The 17332-nt window shown below is 48.1% G+C and overlaps 1 protein-coding gene and 1 non-coding gene across 2 annotated transcripts in view; both read right to left on the bottom strand.

Moving 5' to 3' along the window:
* The window catches only part of RASSF3 (Ras association domain family member 3), a 79668-nt gene that overhangs the window by 10847 nt on the left and 51489 nt on the right, over positions 1–17332 (bottom strand). The gene's annotated exons all lie outside the window — the stretch shown is intronic.
* On the bottom strand, positions 4857–4961 carry LOC118624837. The gene has a single exon (XR_004958501.1). It is a non-coding gene; the product is annotated as a U6 spliceosomal RNA (small nuclear RNA).

A 17332-nucleotide genomic window follows, 5' to 3' on the forward strand; every position in this document is an offset into this window, starting at 1 on the left:
ACCAAGTAGGAGTTATTTCAGTTTCCGGATGAGATCAAGTTCTAAGAAGTTAATTAACCTGCCAATAAAAATTAACTCTTCTGCCCTGGCTGGTTTGGCTCAGCAGTTAAGTGTTGGCCTGCGGTCCCACGAGACCCAGGTTCGGTTCCTGGTTCCTGCCAAGGGCACGTACCTCAGTTGCACTTTGTCCCCAGCCCTGGTTGGGTTGTGCGGTGGCAGCCACTCGATGTGTCCCTTCACGTCAATGTTTCTCTCTCTCTCTCTCTCTCTCTCCCTCCCACTCTATCTGAAGAACAACAAAAAATGTCCTTGGGTGAGAATAAAAAAAAAAAGAAATTAACTCTTCTGTGGAAGTGATTGAACTTATCTGAAGCCAGATCCCAAAGTAATGCCAAATGTTTACTGAAACCACTAAGTACTTCCACAGGGCGTCCTCATTGGAATCTCCTAACAATGAACTTATTTGTACCCCAACGTTACAGATAAGGACACTAAGACTTAGAGAGGTCAAGTGGCTTGTCCGGGGCAACCCAACTAGTTAAGAGACCAAGCCTAATTTTAATCCAGGTCCTCCATGCCATTTCCACTAAATCAAACAGGTGTCAACTGTTCCATGTGGACGTTTGAAAACTTAAAGCCTGCATGATCAGATTCGAACCAGAGCAAGCAACTAGACAAGATGAAGGGACCTAACGAGCTCCAAGACAAAAAGAGGAAGAGCACTTCAAGTTGAATGATTTATCCACCCTTTGAAGTGGTGCCGTTTTCCAGTCCCCACGGCACCCTCACAGCGGGGACCACCCATCTCTGCGAGCCAGTGGTCTGCACGCGTGGGGGGCGGCCGCTACAGACCTGCAGAGACACTTCACGACGACAATAAATGGCTCCTTTGATTCTAGACCCTGTGGGGGTATGCTGACTATAAATTATCTCAGAAACTTTTCAGTTTCAGCACTGTCCTGAAGAAGTCTGCCGGGCCAGTGCTGGATGATAAATATGGAGGAGGACCAGCACAAGGCAGCAGGTCCTTCCCTCGTTTCAGGGGCCTGACACGAATTCCCCTTGGGAGCAGTCTACCTGCCACTGCGAAACTCCAAAGCAATCTTATTTTTTGATGTCACTGGTTGGGGGGGTGGGGAGAAGGCGTATATTAAAGTAATTTTTCAGAAGCTTCAATGACGATTTCCAAGGAAATTTAAAACATATACTGCATCTCTCTGCTGGCCCTCCTTCCAACCCATTTCCTTGGCAGGGCAAAGGGAGCTGCGGAAAGGGCCCATCCCAGCAAGACCCAGACTCGAGTCCTGCTCTGTCGCCAGCTAACCCTGTACTGGGGCCCAACTAGTTAAGAGACCAAGCCTAATTTTAATCCAGGTCCTCCATGCCATTTCCACTAAATCAAACAGGTGTCAACTGTTCCATGTGGACGTTTGAAAACTTAAAGGCTGTTTTAGTCTGTTTTCTCATCTTGCAGGTGCTTCCTGGCCTAACTGGATAACTTTGCAAAGATCTGATGATGTTCTCATTGGTGTGACCAACTGGGCAAGATGGTTCCATTTGAGGAATCGAGGAAACCAAAGACTCAATATTTAAAACCTACAAAATAGCTAATTACACGAATGCCGTAGCATACATACACACCCCAGGGGCTCACCATCTAAATAAGAACCAGAAGTCTAAGACTGAAGAGAAAGAGAGGCCGAGGAGAGCGATTAAGGGCAAAGAGCCAACTGGGGTAGAAGGAGTCAATGGGAAAAAGGGGGGGGGGGGGCATCTGCAATACTTTCAACAATAAAGATACATTTTTAAAAAATAATACAATCAATAAAAACATATTTTTTAAAAAGAAGCAAAGAGCAGGATCAAGTCAGTTTGGTCAGTTCTTTTTTTTTAAATTAAATTTATTGGGATAACATTGGTTAATAACATTATATAAATCTCAGGTATACCACTTTACTTTTTTTTTTCTGGTACATGCCCCTAGTGAGAACTGAACCCAGGACTCTCTGGTCCGCAGGCCGACACCCCAACCGCTGAGCCAAACCAGCCAGAGCAGTTATATACAACATTTATATATTCCATATTGTGCTCACCACCCAAAATCTAGTTTCCTTCCATAACCATGTATTTGACCCCTTTACCCCCACCCCATTCTCCCCCCAACCCCACTGCCCTCTGTTCCCCTCATTCTGCTGTCTGTGTCTATGAGTCTGGTTTGTTGCTTTTTGTTTTCTATCCCACATATCAGTGAAATCACTTGGTTCCTGTCCTTTTCTGTCTAACTTATTTCACTCAGCCTCAGCGTGATCGGTTCTTAACTACAGGTCTGGCCGATGCTCACTGGACCTAGCACCCAGCCTTCGCCCCTCACGTCAGCACCCCCAGGCCTGAGGGCCAGCAAGGAGCAAGCCCGTCTGGGAGGAGCAGCTTCCCGGGGTGGTCCACACGCCCTCGTGTCGTAACTGCTGCCTCCTCAGAAATTAAAGACCCAGCCAGACCTCATCCAAGGCTGAACCTGCATTATTAAAAGATCCACTGGAAAGTAAATCTGGGAAGCGGCTAAAACCTAAAAGGCTGTGATCCTGTATTTTTTTATTGAGATACAATTGACATATAACATTGTATTCATTTTAAGTGCACAACATAAGGATTTGATATATGTATATATTGCAAAATGATCATCACAATAAGTTTAGTTAACATCCATCCCCTCACATAGTTACAATTTTTTTCCTTGTGATGAGACTTTTCAGATCTCCTCCTACATGATCCTGTATTTTTTTTTTTTTTTTAAATCCTCACCCGAGGATATTTTTCCATTTTTTGTACAGATAGAATGGGAGGGAGAGAGAGGAAGGGAGAGAGAGAGAAACATCGACGTGAAGGAACACATCGAGTGGCTGCCACCCGCACGACCAACCAGGGCCGGGGACAAACTGCAACCGAAGTACATGCCCTTAGCGGGAACCGAACCCGGGTCTCTCCGGACCGCAGGCCGACGCTCTAACTGCTGAGCCAAACTGGCCAGGGCTGATCCTGTATTTTTAAGTCAACTGATGCAGCATTTGCACACCCAGGCCACAGCAAGTATCTGCTGGGCTTCTCCGATGCACCAGGCACCTGCCTGAGCACGGGACCATCACCTCCACCTCGCGCTTACTGTCCAGCGCAGGCTGAGTATGAGCGAGGAACGTCAAGGAATGTACCTGAGCACGGTTCTCCACGGGAAGGCGTCCCGTGCAGGGGGGAAGACACAGGAGTGACGCACTCAGGCCCTGGAGCAGAGGGCACTGGTTTCTTTCAGTGTCAGAACTGAAGCTACTCTCCTGATCTGGAAAACTTCCAAGTTGTTTATCCCTTCAAAAGAGAGATCCCCTTTCCTCTCCCACAGGGAAGGGTCCACGCCCGCCCTTCCTCCGGATACAGGCCTTTGGGAACATAGCTGTCTTAGCTGGAGGAAGAGGAGAACCTGGAAACCGGAGGGAGGAAGGAGGTACAGCGGTGCAAGCAAGAAGGAGAGGGTTAAAGAAAAACCTGTGTGGCAGGCGTGGAACAGATAAAATAGTATAAACATTAATCTTTAATTGTGATGAGGAGGAGAGGAAATGGCATGAGGTGCAGCCGGCTGTGAACGCATCGGTTATTGTTCTTGGCAGCGGGAGGGTACGATGCCACGCCTGAGAGTGTCCGATTGGGAAGTTGAAGTCATGTTTTTTTTTATAAGTCACTTTTTTTAATATTCCCCAAACCCTCCAGTTTCTCAGAAGGAGAGTTCTTCCATACAAAATTATAAACCCTAGACTCTTCTCTCATGTTCTCATCCAACAAGCCCTTGAGGGCGGCTCTTGGGTTAGCTTCAGTTCCTGGGTGGGGTCACGTCTTTTTTTTCCACACACACCCCTCCCCCCAACACTTTCTCATCAAGGACACACCCTACCCTCACAGACACCGGGCAATCCCCGTGCAGTGCGGCCCAGTCTCATGTTCAAACAGCTCACCAATCAAGATCTTCCAAGAACATACCTCTAAAGACATGGGCAAAGAAGACAAAGGGTCTAAGAAGTATTTATAATCTTATTGCTAACTTCTCTGTAATTCTGAAGTTATGTCAAAGCTTAAAACTTTTTAAAGTTAAAAATAAAGCAACACACAAATACAAAGCGACTGGGAGTGACCATGTTCAAGAAGATGAGCATGTCCCTACCACTCCCTCTATTGTAGCCTACTGAAAGCACAGACCATGGTTTAGACATAATGAGGTCTGAATCACAGACCTGCCACATCCTAGCTGTGTGTCCAAAGACAAGCTATTTAACCTCTCTGAGCCTCAGTTTTCTCATCTCATTAAAAGGTACAAACCAATAAATACTTTATAGAACTGCTATGAAAATAGAATGCCATCTATTATTCAACAACTCTGCACTGCATGCCTACTGGTGCCTGGCTCTGTGCCAAGCACTGAAACCTGGGGACACAGCTGTGGCCCCTGCCCTTCTGCCTGTTCTTGGCTGACAGCCTAGTAAAGTTAGTCTTACTTTCCCCACTCCACCCCCTTTTGGGATTTTCTTTCCTTTGGTCTTTTGGGTTTTGTGGGGGTTTTTTTGCACCACAGACCCCTTCATGAAATAAAGCTACTGACCTTTTCATTTTATCTTTTTGTTTTTAATCCTCACCGAAGGATAGTTTTCCATTTATCTTCAGATAGAGAGGGAGGGCAGGAGAGAGACATTGATGTGAGAAAGACACATCAACTGGTTGCCTCCCGTACAACCCTGACCAGGGCAATCAAGGTACGTGCCCTTGACCGGAATCAAATTTGTGACCCATTGGTCCTCAGGCCGATGCTCCAACCACTGAGCCAAATCAGCCAAGGCATGACTTTGTGTGTCATCCTTATTCAAGGGCCATGCTCGTCTTCTCGGTCATCCCGATTTTAGTATATATGCTGCCAAAGTAAGCACCACTGACCCTTTTTTTAAAAATGCAAATAGCCTAGACTCTTCTAATTGAGTGCCCGATGACAGGGCCACAGCAGACACTCAGCAAACAGGGCCATCGTCTTCCACTGGTGGTCCCACAGCCCTCACATGGAGCTGCTCTGACCCTGCCAGGCCGGGGGTCCAGCCCACGGCAGTGGAGAAGGGTCAACTTACTAGGCCAGCAGGTGCTTGCGCTTCCTCTACGGGAGGCTACACTCCAAACTCATGGATTCCTACTCTTCACTTCATTTCCAGTTGTGGAAATAGGCAATCACCTACTGATGTCTCAAACTGGTACCCAGAGCAGTACGGAGAGAACATGGGCCAGTCTCATTCTGTACAGAACAAAACAAGCACTGTTCATCCTCAGACTGCACTTCCTGTGAGCAGGGGCCCTGCTGCCATGGCCTTCAGGGACAGCTCCAGCAGGATGGAGTCTCGGTAACGACACCTTAGAAGTCTTCCTTCCAGGCTGTGTTCCAGCAAAGACATCAAATAAAGTATCGAGGACTGAACCAAAACAGAAAAATCTTCTCTGGGAGACATCTTTCCGCTGCAGTCGGGGCGGAACCTCCGTGCACACCAGCGTGGGTTTGCACTGGAGCTGGGCATTAAGCAAGTGACTTCCAGGAGCTCGAGAGCAAGCTGTTTGGGGCTCAAAAGAAACCTTCAACGAGTCAAGTCAGATACTCCTGAATTAGATGTTAAAGTATAATTAGCACAGGAAAACTGTCCTGAGATGTTTGTTTGTTTTTTAATGTTTTTATTGATTTAAAAACATTTTTTTTCTTTATGGATTTTTAGAGAGAGAGGAAGGAAGAGGGAGAGAGAGACAGAAACATCAATGAGAGAGAACATCGACCAGCCACCTACCTCCTGCATGCCCCCAACTGGGGATTGGGCCCACAACCTGGGCATGTTCCCTGACCAGGAATCAAACCTCTTGGTGCATGAGTCAATGCTCAACCACTGAGCCACACCGGCCAAGCTTTATTGATTTTTAAAAAGAGAGGAAATGAGAGAGAAACATCAATAGGTTGCCTCCTGCATGCCCTCTACTGGGGATTGAGCCTGCAACCCGGGCATGTGCCCTGACCGGGAATTGAACTGGGACCTCTCAGTCCATGGGACGACGCTCAATCCACTGAGCCACACTGGCCGGGCCTGAGATGTATTTTAGACGTGGAAACCCTGTGATGAATACAGGAAGGGCTGTCCCACAGAGCTAAACCCACAAAGCCCTAGGAGGGTATTTTAGGCTGGGAGCTCGTTTTGCTCAACCCTCATGAATGTGTGTGGGAAGGGTGCTATCCAACAGCACTTCTGCATCTGCAGAGAGGGAGGAGTTCTGAACCTGTGCTGTCCAAACAGGAGCCACCAGCCACATGGGCATGTGAGCAGCTGTCAATACTTTGAATGTACGTAGCCATGCGTGGCTTGTGGTGCTCTCCTGGACAGTGAACTAGAATGTAATGTGCACAGGTATGAATGAAGAACATGGAAGGAAAAACCCAGAAGAAAGCAATGTAAAATATTATGTCAAAATAAAAAGACAACTGTTCCAGCACCAGCCAGGTGGCTCCGTTGGTTGGCGCATCATTCCGTACACCAAAAGGTTTGGGGTTTGATTCCCATCAGGCAACCAACCAATGTTTCTCTCTCCCCACCCCCTTCCTCTCTCTGTAAAATTATTAAAAACAGCCCTGGCCGATCTGGCTCAGCAGTTACAGCATCGGCCTGTAGTCCAGAGAGACCCGGGTTCAGTTCCCGCTAAGGGCATGTACCTCGGGTGTGGTTTGTCCCCAGCCCTGGTTGGGTCGTGCGGGAGGCGGCCACTTGATGTGTCCCTTTCAGGTTGATGTTTCTCTCTCTCTCTCTCTCCCTCCAACTCTATCTTAACAAAAACTGGAAAAATGTCCTCGGGTGAGGATAAAAAAAAGACAACTATTCTAGAGCAAATAAGATGCTATTCCTGAAGGGAAGAAATCAGAACAGTTGTTTCTGGTGTACATGGTGCTGCTGTTCTTGACCTTAAAAGCACAGTGTGCAGCTGGCTGCTATGTTCTCACGGTACCAGTACTGACCACTGGCCAGTGCCATGCTTAGACGCTGATCTTGGTATCCAGCCATGGCATGCTGATTCATCCTGTCCACTCCAGAGTTTTTTGGGGGAGGGGTGTGTGTGTGTGTGTGTGTGTGTGTGTGTGTGTGTGTGTGATGGCAGGATGTAGAGCTGGGGCTCTATTTCCATTTATGTGAGGATTCAAGGACTCATCTTGCCCAAATTCAGCGTGTCGACAACTCTTCTATGTAGCCACATAAGATGTTTGCTGTTCATATTTCCAACAGCAAAGAAACAGGAAGGGAAGAATGTAACAGCCTTCTCACCCTCCTTCTATCAAGAGAGGTGTCACTGGTTAAGTCAGGGTAGAAAACGTAAATGGAATAATGGAGGGCAGTGCACACAACACTGACCAGCAGAAGGGCGCCATGTTCCCAGAGAGCGCCCCATGGGACACGAATCCTCCAAGATGTTCTGTGGACAGAAAGGGCACTCCTCAGCCTCCTCTCCCACCCTCCTTAGAGACTCCCAAAGTACTTTAGAGAATGCTAAAGGCTCTGACAAGTCCTGCAGGCAAGAAACCTGTGTCAGCACATAGCAAGCAAACTTTGAGAGAACAGATTTAGTGTTACAGGTGTGGCATTCATTAATTATGAGCAATTGAGTACATTACACAGGAACAGACATTTCTTTTATTAATTATTCACTTAGTGAGTGGTTTCTGTGTTCAACAGGGGACATTAGCATACCCAATGCACATCTGCTGGACATGATGATTTTAAACAACCTCTTTGTCCCCAGGGCTACTTGTTAAACAACGAGAACAGCAGAAGGGAGTCTAGGTGGGTATTTTAGATAACTTCTTAAAAAATAGACTTCAAAAATAGAACTAGGCAGCAACCTTATAAGGATGCAACACTGTACAAGCCTTCTCTCAAATGCACTGGTGAGAGAGAGGAAGGTCACAGGGTGCCACTTACTCTTTAAATTCTTCCAGCCTGCCCTAGTTGGTATGGCTCAGGGGTAGAGCATCGGCCCGCAGACCAAAGAGTCATGGGTTCAATTTCGGTCGAGGGCACGTACCTCGGTTGTGGTTCAGTCCCAGTCCTGGTCGGGGTGGTGCAGGAGGCAACCAGTCGATGTGTCTCTCTCATATCAATGTTCCTCTCTCCCCCCCTCCAATCCGCCTCTATCTGAAGATAAAAATGGAAAAAAATATCCTCGGGTGAGGATTTTAAAAATAAATGAATAAATAAATAAATTCTTCCAGCCTCGTCCCTGCCTCGTCCAACAAGCCTTCCACTCAGTCAAGCTCGCTCTTCCCCAAGAGCACCTTGTGCACCCCTCACCCTGCTCTTCACTGTGTGATCCTCCTCTTCAAGGCCACCTCGCCCAGGAAGCGGCTGCACCGCAGCAGCCCTCACTTACCTCTGTCTTAGGAGCCCCCATGCTCCCCCACCAATGCAGAATCAGCACCCGCAGCACCTTCCATGGTTTGCCTTTTCTACGTTTACTCTCGCCTCCCAACAAACCAAGCGTGCTTTTAAACCTCACTCCCGAATACTGTGCTGGGACTACCTGGGCGCTGGGCGCCGCGGAGGGGCTCGGCTCCTTCTCTACGATTCCGTCTGGTCACAGAGCCCACAGTTACACGACTGCGTTTACAATCAATTCTCCTTTGTACATCTTATCAATCTGCATGAAGTTTTTTGTTTGCTTCTCAAAACTGAATGAATCTGCAGAGGCACACAAAAGGCCTTTATAATACCAGATACAGAGTTTTATACGCTTCTGTTATCCATCTGCACCATCAAAGAAGAGAGTCCTTCAAAGCATGCCCCTTCAATACCCTGCACACCCGGGGCAGCGAGAGCAGGCACAGGCCCAGCATGTTAATAAGATTAATTGCAGTTGTGATACACATTAAAAGAGTTTCATCTGGGCCTTCCATGACCTCACTTTCCAAACCCCCTGGTTACCCGTCCACCATACCCTATATGGTTGTACTTTCAAAACTGGGTCGCGTGCCAATAGTCAAACAGCCACTCATTTGTTTGGAGCCAGAAAACAAACTTGGAGGTGGACCAGTCTCCCCAGAGTGCCCCAGCCTGAGGTCCCAATCTGAAGGCATACCAGATTACACCCAGACTTAGAAATCCCAGTTTGACATGTTTTCAAAGGGAGTCAATTAAGATGCTATTCATCTCTGAAAGGTAATACATTTCACAACGGGTTTAACTTTCTTCAAATTCTAGGTGAGCCAAGTAACAAAGAAAGCCCATTAGAGACGCAGAGCCCAGCGCATCCCAACCCAGCCAATCAGCTTTGGCAACGAGAAAGAGGAGGGGCCGAAGGTGAGCCCGCACTCTCACCTCAGCCCACCTCCCTGAGGTCTCAGAAGCGACGGATTCTTAGGTTGTCAAAGTCAGCCGTGTCCTCAAGGGCTCAGTTCCCCTGATTATTAAGACAGCATTAAGGCCCTGGCCTGGTCAGTTGGTTACAGCATCATTCTGATACGCCAAGGTTTCGGGTTCAAGTCCCATTCAGGGTTCACACAAATATGAACCAATGAATGCATAAATAAGTGGGACAACAAACCGATGTCTCTGACTGTCTTTCTGTCTCTCTCCAATCAAAACATTTTAAAAAAGAGAGAGCACTGGACTTTCAGCAGTGAGTTTTCCAATACTCAGCCTACACCATCGACAACACTACCCTCATCAAGCACCTACAAAGTAAGTCCGCTGGTATGAAATGAACTGGAAAAGTACGTAGAAGAGACTGTGGAGAAGCCAGGAGGGAAGTGAGACAGACACTCACACCATGCCCACCCTGAAGGCTGGGTGAACACGGCTCACTGCCAGGCTCTGAAGATCTGGCAGCCACCCATTTCTTTGGCTCACAGCAATTACACTGTGGCTCTGGAGCCACACCCAGGGATACGTGAGGCTCCTACAAAGGTCAGAGTTTGAAGGGCAGGCCCACCATATATCCTTTATGGAACCTTTGAACCCTGGCATTCAGGGACAGTTCCGGGGAAAGGAAACGAGCAGGCTCATCTGGAGAGCAGCCAGACAGGAAGCACGAAGAAATGCTGCAGCAGCCAAGGAGGAGGCAGGTGGGGCCCATCTGGGCGACTCAGCAGGCTCCGGGCTGCCCCAGCTCCGCCAGCAGCAGGAATCTGAAAATCAGGGCAGAGGCTTGCAAACAAACAGATGTGTCACCTTGCTAGCTGAAACCTAATTTGAGCAGAGGACAGAGTCTCAAGAAAATCAGAAATGTCTGTAGGCCAGCCCTCCAAGGAAAATGATCAGAAGCAAGCTTATCCGATTATTTGATGTCTTCTTCCTTGCCAATTACATAATACGGAGTCTGAGATGCCACCACGTAATAATAGATTTCACGGCAACTTAGGTTCTGTTTTCAGGCAACACAGAGTTAAAAAGTGTAGATGACAAAAACTTACTTGTTCAGGATGACAATGTCCAGGGAGACAGTCACATTAACTCCTTGAAGGCTGGATTTGTAAACCCCCAATTCTTGCTCATTGCCGCCTTATCAACGCACTAGTCCAAACACAAGTGTACAGCTCTCTCTCATACCTGCCAAGGTACAGGGACGGCACCACAGGACAGAGAGAATAATAGGCAGCACTTCGAAGACAGATGTCCAGAACAGGAACACTTTTTTTTGAATAGACAAATTTGAAAGTCTGAAGGGGCCACAAGAAATTAAACTGTTTTATATCATTCCTGTTCCCATTAATTCTCCTCCTCTCCCGCCCCACACTCCACTCAAGATGGCTCTTTAGATTAGTCTATTCATAGCCTTTAAAAGGCATAGCTGAAGTACCAAGTATGCAAGGACTCATCCTTCTGCCACAGGCAGTACATGATGAAGCACAAAGGAAGACACCTTCCGCTGCCCTCCAAGACGTGTGCAGACAAGGGTACTCGGACAGCCCTGCACCGCCAGCTCTTGCAGCCCGAGGAATCCCCTTCCTCCTTCCTATCAAGAAGGTGAAAGTACTCTGGAGTAACTGAAAGATAAGTTAGAGTAATTCAAGTAAAATCAGAAGGACCAGTATGAAGAGCTGCACATAAGCCATTTCTAAAGATCCTCTTTTCTATAGAAATCCACTCCCAGCTTAGCTGTGCATGGGGTAAGGAACACAAAAGTCACTGGGAGAACTTTGGGGGCACAGGGTGTTCGATCAGAGGCTTGGGGTGAGTCAGACTACACGCAAAGAAAGACAAGAGGAGAGACGGGGAGGCAGAACCCCGGCAGGCAGAATGCCCGAAGTGGGGCCCCTGGCCCACCTCTCCCCCCTCCTTGAATCCCCCAGGGGCTCTCGCTCCCCTGCCCAGACCTTTGAGGGTTCAGGCAATGCCCAAAACAAACACTTGAACTTTATACTTAAAAGGGGGGGAAGTATCTTTTCAATACAGCTCCCCCATTTGGCTTCCCTTTCCTTACTGGTCCCCTTTCCAAAACCCGGACTGGCAGAACTAGCCATCCAATTCCCTGGAAGAAGGTGACAGCCACTGCCCTAAGTGAGTCTTATCAGGGCCGAGTTCCTACACCGCGCCACACCCTTCCCAACCTGACTCAGAGTCCTCAGGATAACCCCGTGATCGGGTATTACTAACATCTCTATTTTGTAAATAGGAAAATGAAGGCTTAGGAGGGCTGGTGTGCCCAAGGACCTGCAGTTGGCACAGGGGCTGAGTAAGGCTGGTTGTCTGTCTGATTCAAAGCCACCTAAGCCAAGAAGGGAGGAGGAGGAGGGAAGAACCTCCGATAAGAACAGTGAAAGCTGTGGAGACCCTCAGATCTGCACATGGGTGACACCTAAAGCTTCTGGCTGGACACACGGCGTTCGACCTGAACTTTGGACAGTGAACTACTGACAACTAGTAATTTCCTGGAGAATCACTAATTGCACCAGGACCACAGAGAATCAATTTAACAATCAGGAACTGTATGCCCAGCATTAAGGAAAATAGATAAATAAATACCTTCAGATCTTAAAAGGGACCTTACAGGAGCTGTTTACATGAAGCCTACAGTAGAGGTTTTTAACTGGAAAAACATCAGAGAAGAAACTATGACAGACTATGTGCCCAGGATCAGAAGGAAAGATTCCCAAATGGTAGCTGCTCGTGCCTAACTGGTGCTTTTCTTTTCTGTACAAGCTTCTCCAAAGTCGGTAAGACTGTTAATCAGGAAAAAGGTAAAATCTACGGGATGAGAGGGGACGTCCATGTATAAAAAGATAAAAGTGAAAAACAGCCTTAGTAACAAAAGTCAACACAAAGCAACTCAGCACTTTTCCAGAATAACTGAACACCCTTTGATGTGCCAACTGCCTGTCACAGGGTGGAGCCCCCCATCCAAGAAACCACCCGACGCCGAGAACAGAAGCACCAAGACGGCAAAGCTCCACGCCGACGGCCAAGGGCATGTACAGAGATCAACATATGTGGCTGCCAGAGAGCACACCAGAGACCTCGGTAAAAACAGGCCCTGTGATCTGGGAAACAAAAGTCTTGGTTTCTTTTTGTTAAATCATACTGCTATTGCCAACGGCTGCCAAAAGGTAGCTCTTTTAACATCACCGCAGGGGTTCACCAATTTATAGGTGACAGCTACCCTACAGTTGCCTCGGAAATTGATCTGCCAGTAATTTTGGGGGTAATTTACACGATTCACATTCTCTCTGTAGTACAGGAGTGTCTGCATTGCTTGTTTAACCTGAGGGTTCACACACCCTCTGGCTCTGTGTTCCTCCTGGCGTGCACAGGAAGTCCAGGGCCCGGAGGAAGTGCCCTCCCGCCCCACCTTTCCTCCGTGCTGGGGGTCAGCGACCCGGCCAGCACCACCCCCCTGTCCGGGCCAGGTCGGTCCACTCTGTGAGGTGGTGGGGCATGGACAGGGAGAAGTAGCTTGGCGGGGTGTGTGTGTGGGGGGGGTGCCTGGAAACCTGCTAAAAGTAAAATCTGATTTGCTGTGGAAGCAAAAAAGAGAAACAATTTAATTTCATGAACGTGTTGGCATTAGGGGTCTGCAGCAAACATGTGGATGGACACGGTGTGGACACAGCTTCACAGCTGTACTTCATTCACTGAACTAAAGACCTGGACAGGAAGCAAATGGCAGACACTGCAAAGTCCACACAGGATGTGCGCCTGCTCAGAGCTGCATCCTGGCCCCACGTGGGCACCGGAAACAACAGTGTCCCCGAGGGGCTCCGTGCATCTAAGGAAGCCTGAGGACAAGAAGGACGACATCACATTCTACAAGTTCTGGGCCAGAGTCCTCACTCAAAAATGTGAATGTTTAGACCACCAATTCCCCTGCCCATGAAGTCTTCTAACCTCTGTAACAAAACAAAACTTTTAAAACAGTCACTTAAGCCTGGCCGGTGCGGCTCAATGTACTGAACATCGTCTCACGGACTGAGAGGTCCTGGTTCGATTCCTGGTCAGGGCTCATGTCAGAGCTGTGGGCTCGATCCCCAGTAGGGGGCGTGCAGGAGGCAGCCAATCAATGTTTCTCATATCGATGTTTCTCTCTCCCTAAAAACAAAAACAATAAAAATGTATTTTTAAAAAATAATAAATAAATAAAACAGTCACTTAAAGAAAGTCCTAGAAAAGAACTTAGAATATTTCAAACTGAAAGGTATTTGTTCCCCAAGGTTACACAGGCCCACTGTTCCAACTACTGGTTATAAACCAATTCCAGGTGTAACGCACGTTTTCGCAAGTTTTTCTCAAGTATGTGTGGCATGTAAAATTCTTTCAACTTAGGAATTTACTTCCTCAGGAACAATTTTTTTCTCTCCAAAATTAAAATAGTCAACTTCCAAGTCCCACTCTGCTGAGAACCAACCCCCAATCACCAGTTTCCAGCGGCTCCGAGCCTAGGTTAGAAAGAAAAAGGGACTGGTAAATGCCGCAGGCCGGTGGGGCAGTTATCTGCATCACTGATGAGGAAATGGAGGTCAAGTACTGACCCAGGTCATTTAACAATGGTTAGACCTAATGTAACCCTCCCAAGAGACCTTGAGAAAGAAATATAAACCCCATTGTAGAGATGCGTAAACCAAAGCTAACGTCACAAAAGTAGAATATGAACGCGAGGCCTGGCCAGCTCCGAGACCATGCCCTTTCTATTCAACCGAACAGCCTCTAAAGCATGAGAGAAAAACCTGCTGCCGACTAGCCGAGTGACCTCGGGAAAGCATGTAACAGGTGTCTTTTTTTTTTTTTTTGAACCTCTTCATAGGGAAGGAAGGCATCCTCCCTCCACCCAACAGTCTCCCACCCCTCCAAGGATAGATCAGTAAGTCTGGAAGGAGAAAGGAGACATTATAACCAGCCCCTCCCTCTGTCCTCACCTGGGGGCCAGCATTCTGCCCTGACCCTGCAGGGGGCTGTCCCCGCACAGCACTGGAAGTTAACCTCGGGAAGACCGCATTCTCCCTATCAGCTTTGTCTGTTATCAGCAATAAAGGTAAATTTTGGTTTCCATCTCCTTACTCCTATCTCCTAAATGGATGCAAACTCAGGCAGGGAAACAACGAAATCTGGTCCTCCTTGAATACCCCAACACCTGTAAAATGGAAACATTTCTCAGACAGAAATCCTCTTAGTCCAAAACAGAAGCTATTGTTAGCATAGGCAGCTAGATGTTAATAAAAGAGGGGAGCAAAGGCAACCTGCATGGCCGAGCCTGATGGACTAGGAAGCTGCAGTATTCACAGGCTCCCCAGGGAACCGCTGCATTGGGATCTAATCCCCAAAGGGGCAGGAAGGATCTTTATGGGGAGAAATAAAAACAGCAGGAGAAACTCCTCTGCTGGGCCATGCACAGTAGAAGCCCAGATGGTACAGGAGGAGGTCCCTCTGTGGGGCACGCGGTGGAACTGAGAGGGTGACCTGCACGGGCGGGGCCTCGCCTGGGAAAAGGACTGAGCTGCATAAGGGACACAGGATCCCGGGGGATCTAGGAAATGGTTTGGAAAGTTGATTGGTTGGTTTGAAAACATGCCTGGTCCTTCCCAAGCCCAGGATAATATAACTCAATAATATAACCCAAGCTTAACAAAGAGCTTGCTCTCTTCTCTCTCTCTCTGTAACATACGCTCACCCTGTTCGTTCTCATTCTGTCTGCATAGCAGCCATGTGTCCCTAGCAGCCACCGGGGTCCCGGCTCCCAGCACCAGCCTAGGCACAGTGCCACAGCACAGCACCGGCCAGGGCACAGTGGGGAACAGAGACTACGCTTGCCAGATGGGGACAATGGCCGAACTGGACTAAGCTTTGACCTGGACTGAACCAATGACACAGATTTTCTAGATCTTGGTCTTTCTTCTGGGCTTGATGAAGACAGGCTGGACTTCTTTCCCAGCAAGAGCGACGGTGATGAGCCATCGGGAGCCTGTGCACAGCCTTCCATTTCAACCGAAATCAACCACCCGCCTGCACGGCGGTCCCCACACTGCTTTCCTTGCAACTCCATGAAAGGGCCTCGTTTCCACCCACAGCATTATGACCCCTTTCTCTTAAGGAACTTGTAACAGAAACTACACACACACACACACAGAACTGAAAACCATTTTCAGACATTAACAAATGGAAACTGTTAACAAGTACCCCTACTTGCACAAAAATAAACGAGGCAGTACACATTTTTGAAAGCACAGACACCGTGTTGAAAACAAAAGCACGCCTTGGAAGTGCCCAACGCCACCTCGGGCTCAAGCAGAGGAAAGGCTGGCGGTGGCTGCCCTCCTGCCAGGGGACAGTCTTACCTGGCGTCCAGGCCAGGGCTCTGCCACCACACCCTGTCCGTACCGCCAGCCGCGCCCACCCCAGCCAATTTCTCTCCCACCTTTTCTGTTTCCACTTCCCTAATTTCACCGTGAAAAGACGAGTCTTTCTATGTACACCACTTACAAATATTTTCCTTTCTTTCTACCTAGCAAACGAGCCAGCTGGGCATTCAATAAACATGTGTTAAGCACCTAGACATTTAGCAAACAGTTGTGTGCGGCGCTGGGAAAGAACAGCAGCCGCACAGGCTCTGCCCTCCAGGGCAGCCGTGGGCACGCGGAGCTCTGGGGCACCAGGGGACAGGTGGTGGAGGGAGCCCCGCAGAGAGACCTCGGAATCGTGCCCTGCAGGAGGTGAGATCGGAGCTGGAACCTGCCTCAGATAGTTCTAAAGGATTAAGTCATTCCTAGTTTGCTTCCAATATCAAACATGTTATCCAGAGCTCATGAAAATGTTACCGGAAAAGGGACCTGGCCCTTGGCGGGTCTGCCTAGGGCTGGCTGGTAGTGTGTGGGTCCTTGACTTCGTGCAGGAAAGATTTCACAACACAAGTCCAGGGGAATTTTAGAGGACGTCTGTTAAAGCTGGGGACGGTGAAACAGGAAGGGCCTAGGCTAGAAGCAGCAACAGGAGAGAGACTACGTGGGAAATGAGCCTGGTCTGGGCTGCTTCAGCTCACTAGCCAGTCAGGGAAAAGGAGGCCTCGGGGATGGACTCCAGGGCTTTGCCTGGGAAAAGCCGCCACTGCCCACTGCTCCCTGGTTGCAAGTCTGGTGGTTCCTTAGAGCTTAGAAGATGCATGCCTGTGGGGGAAGACGCGGGAGGAAGGAAAGGCAGGGCCTGCTCCTGGGGACTTTCGTTTTGAGGATTTTTAAAGGCTGGGAGTTTAGGGGAGGTCTTAGGAGGGGATCTTAACAGAATATTAATCAGTTGTATACTGATGTGCCAAAATAAGACTCATTCCCTTAACTTCATTTGTCCTTGGGTATGGTTGACAAATGGCACTAACTGGATTTCTTCTATCTATCGTCCAGAATAAGGTTATTTCAGGTATTTACCCTCTAGTTGGGGAGAAGTGTAAGCCATTTACTCTTCAGTGCCCTTGATTACAGAAGATAGGATTTTGCAGTTTATTAGATGGCTGTGAACAGCTTGGCCCTTTAACTGTCTCAGTTTCCCAATTCCACTTGTCCTGGCTGACCAGCCTGTCTCAAAATCAGAGAGAAGTAGCCAGAGCACCTAATAGATGGCTTTAGAAAACCCGGATACACAGCTCAATCAGCTAATTTTAGACACAGAGAAAGTACTGTATCATGCTACGAAAGGGTATTTTTAGTCTGTTTCAGTTAACCACTCTGAACCTCTCAGTAGAAAGGAAGAAAGAAAGAAAAAGAAAGAAAACTATTTCAAATTTATTACAAGGAAAAATGGTTTTCATTCTTTTTTTTTTT

The sequence above is a fragment of the Molossus molossus genome, unplaced genomic scaffold (assembly GCF_014108415.1).
Source record: "Molossus molossus isolate mMolMol1 unplaced genomic scaffold, mMolMol1.p scaffold_m16_p_10, whole genome shotgun sequence".
Taxonomy (NCBI): Eukaryota; Metazoa; Chordata; class Mammalia; order Chiroptera; family Molossidae; genus Molossus; species Molossus molossus.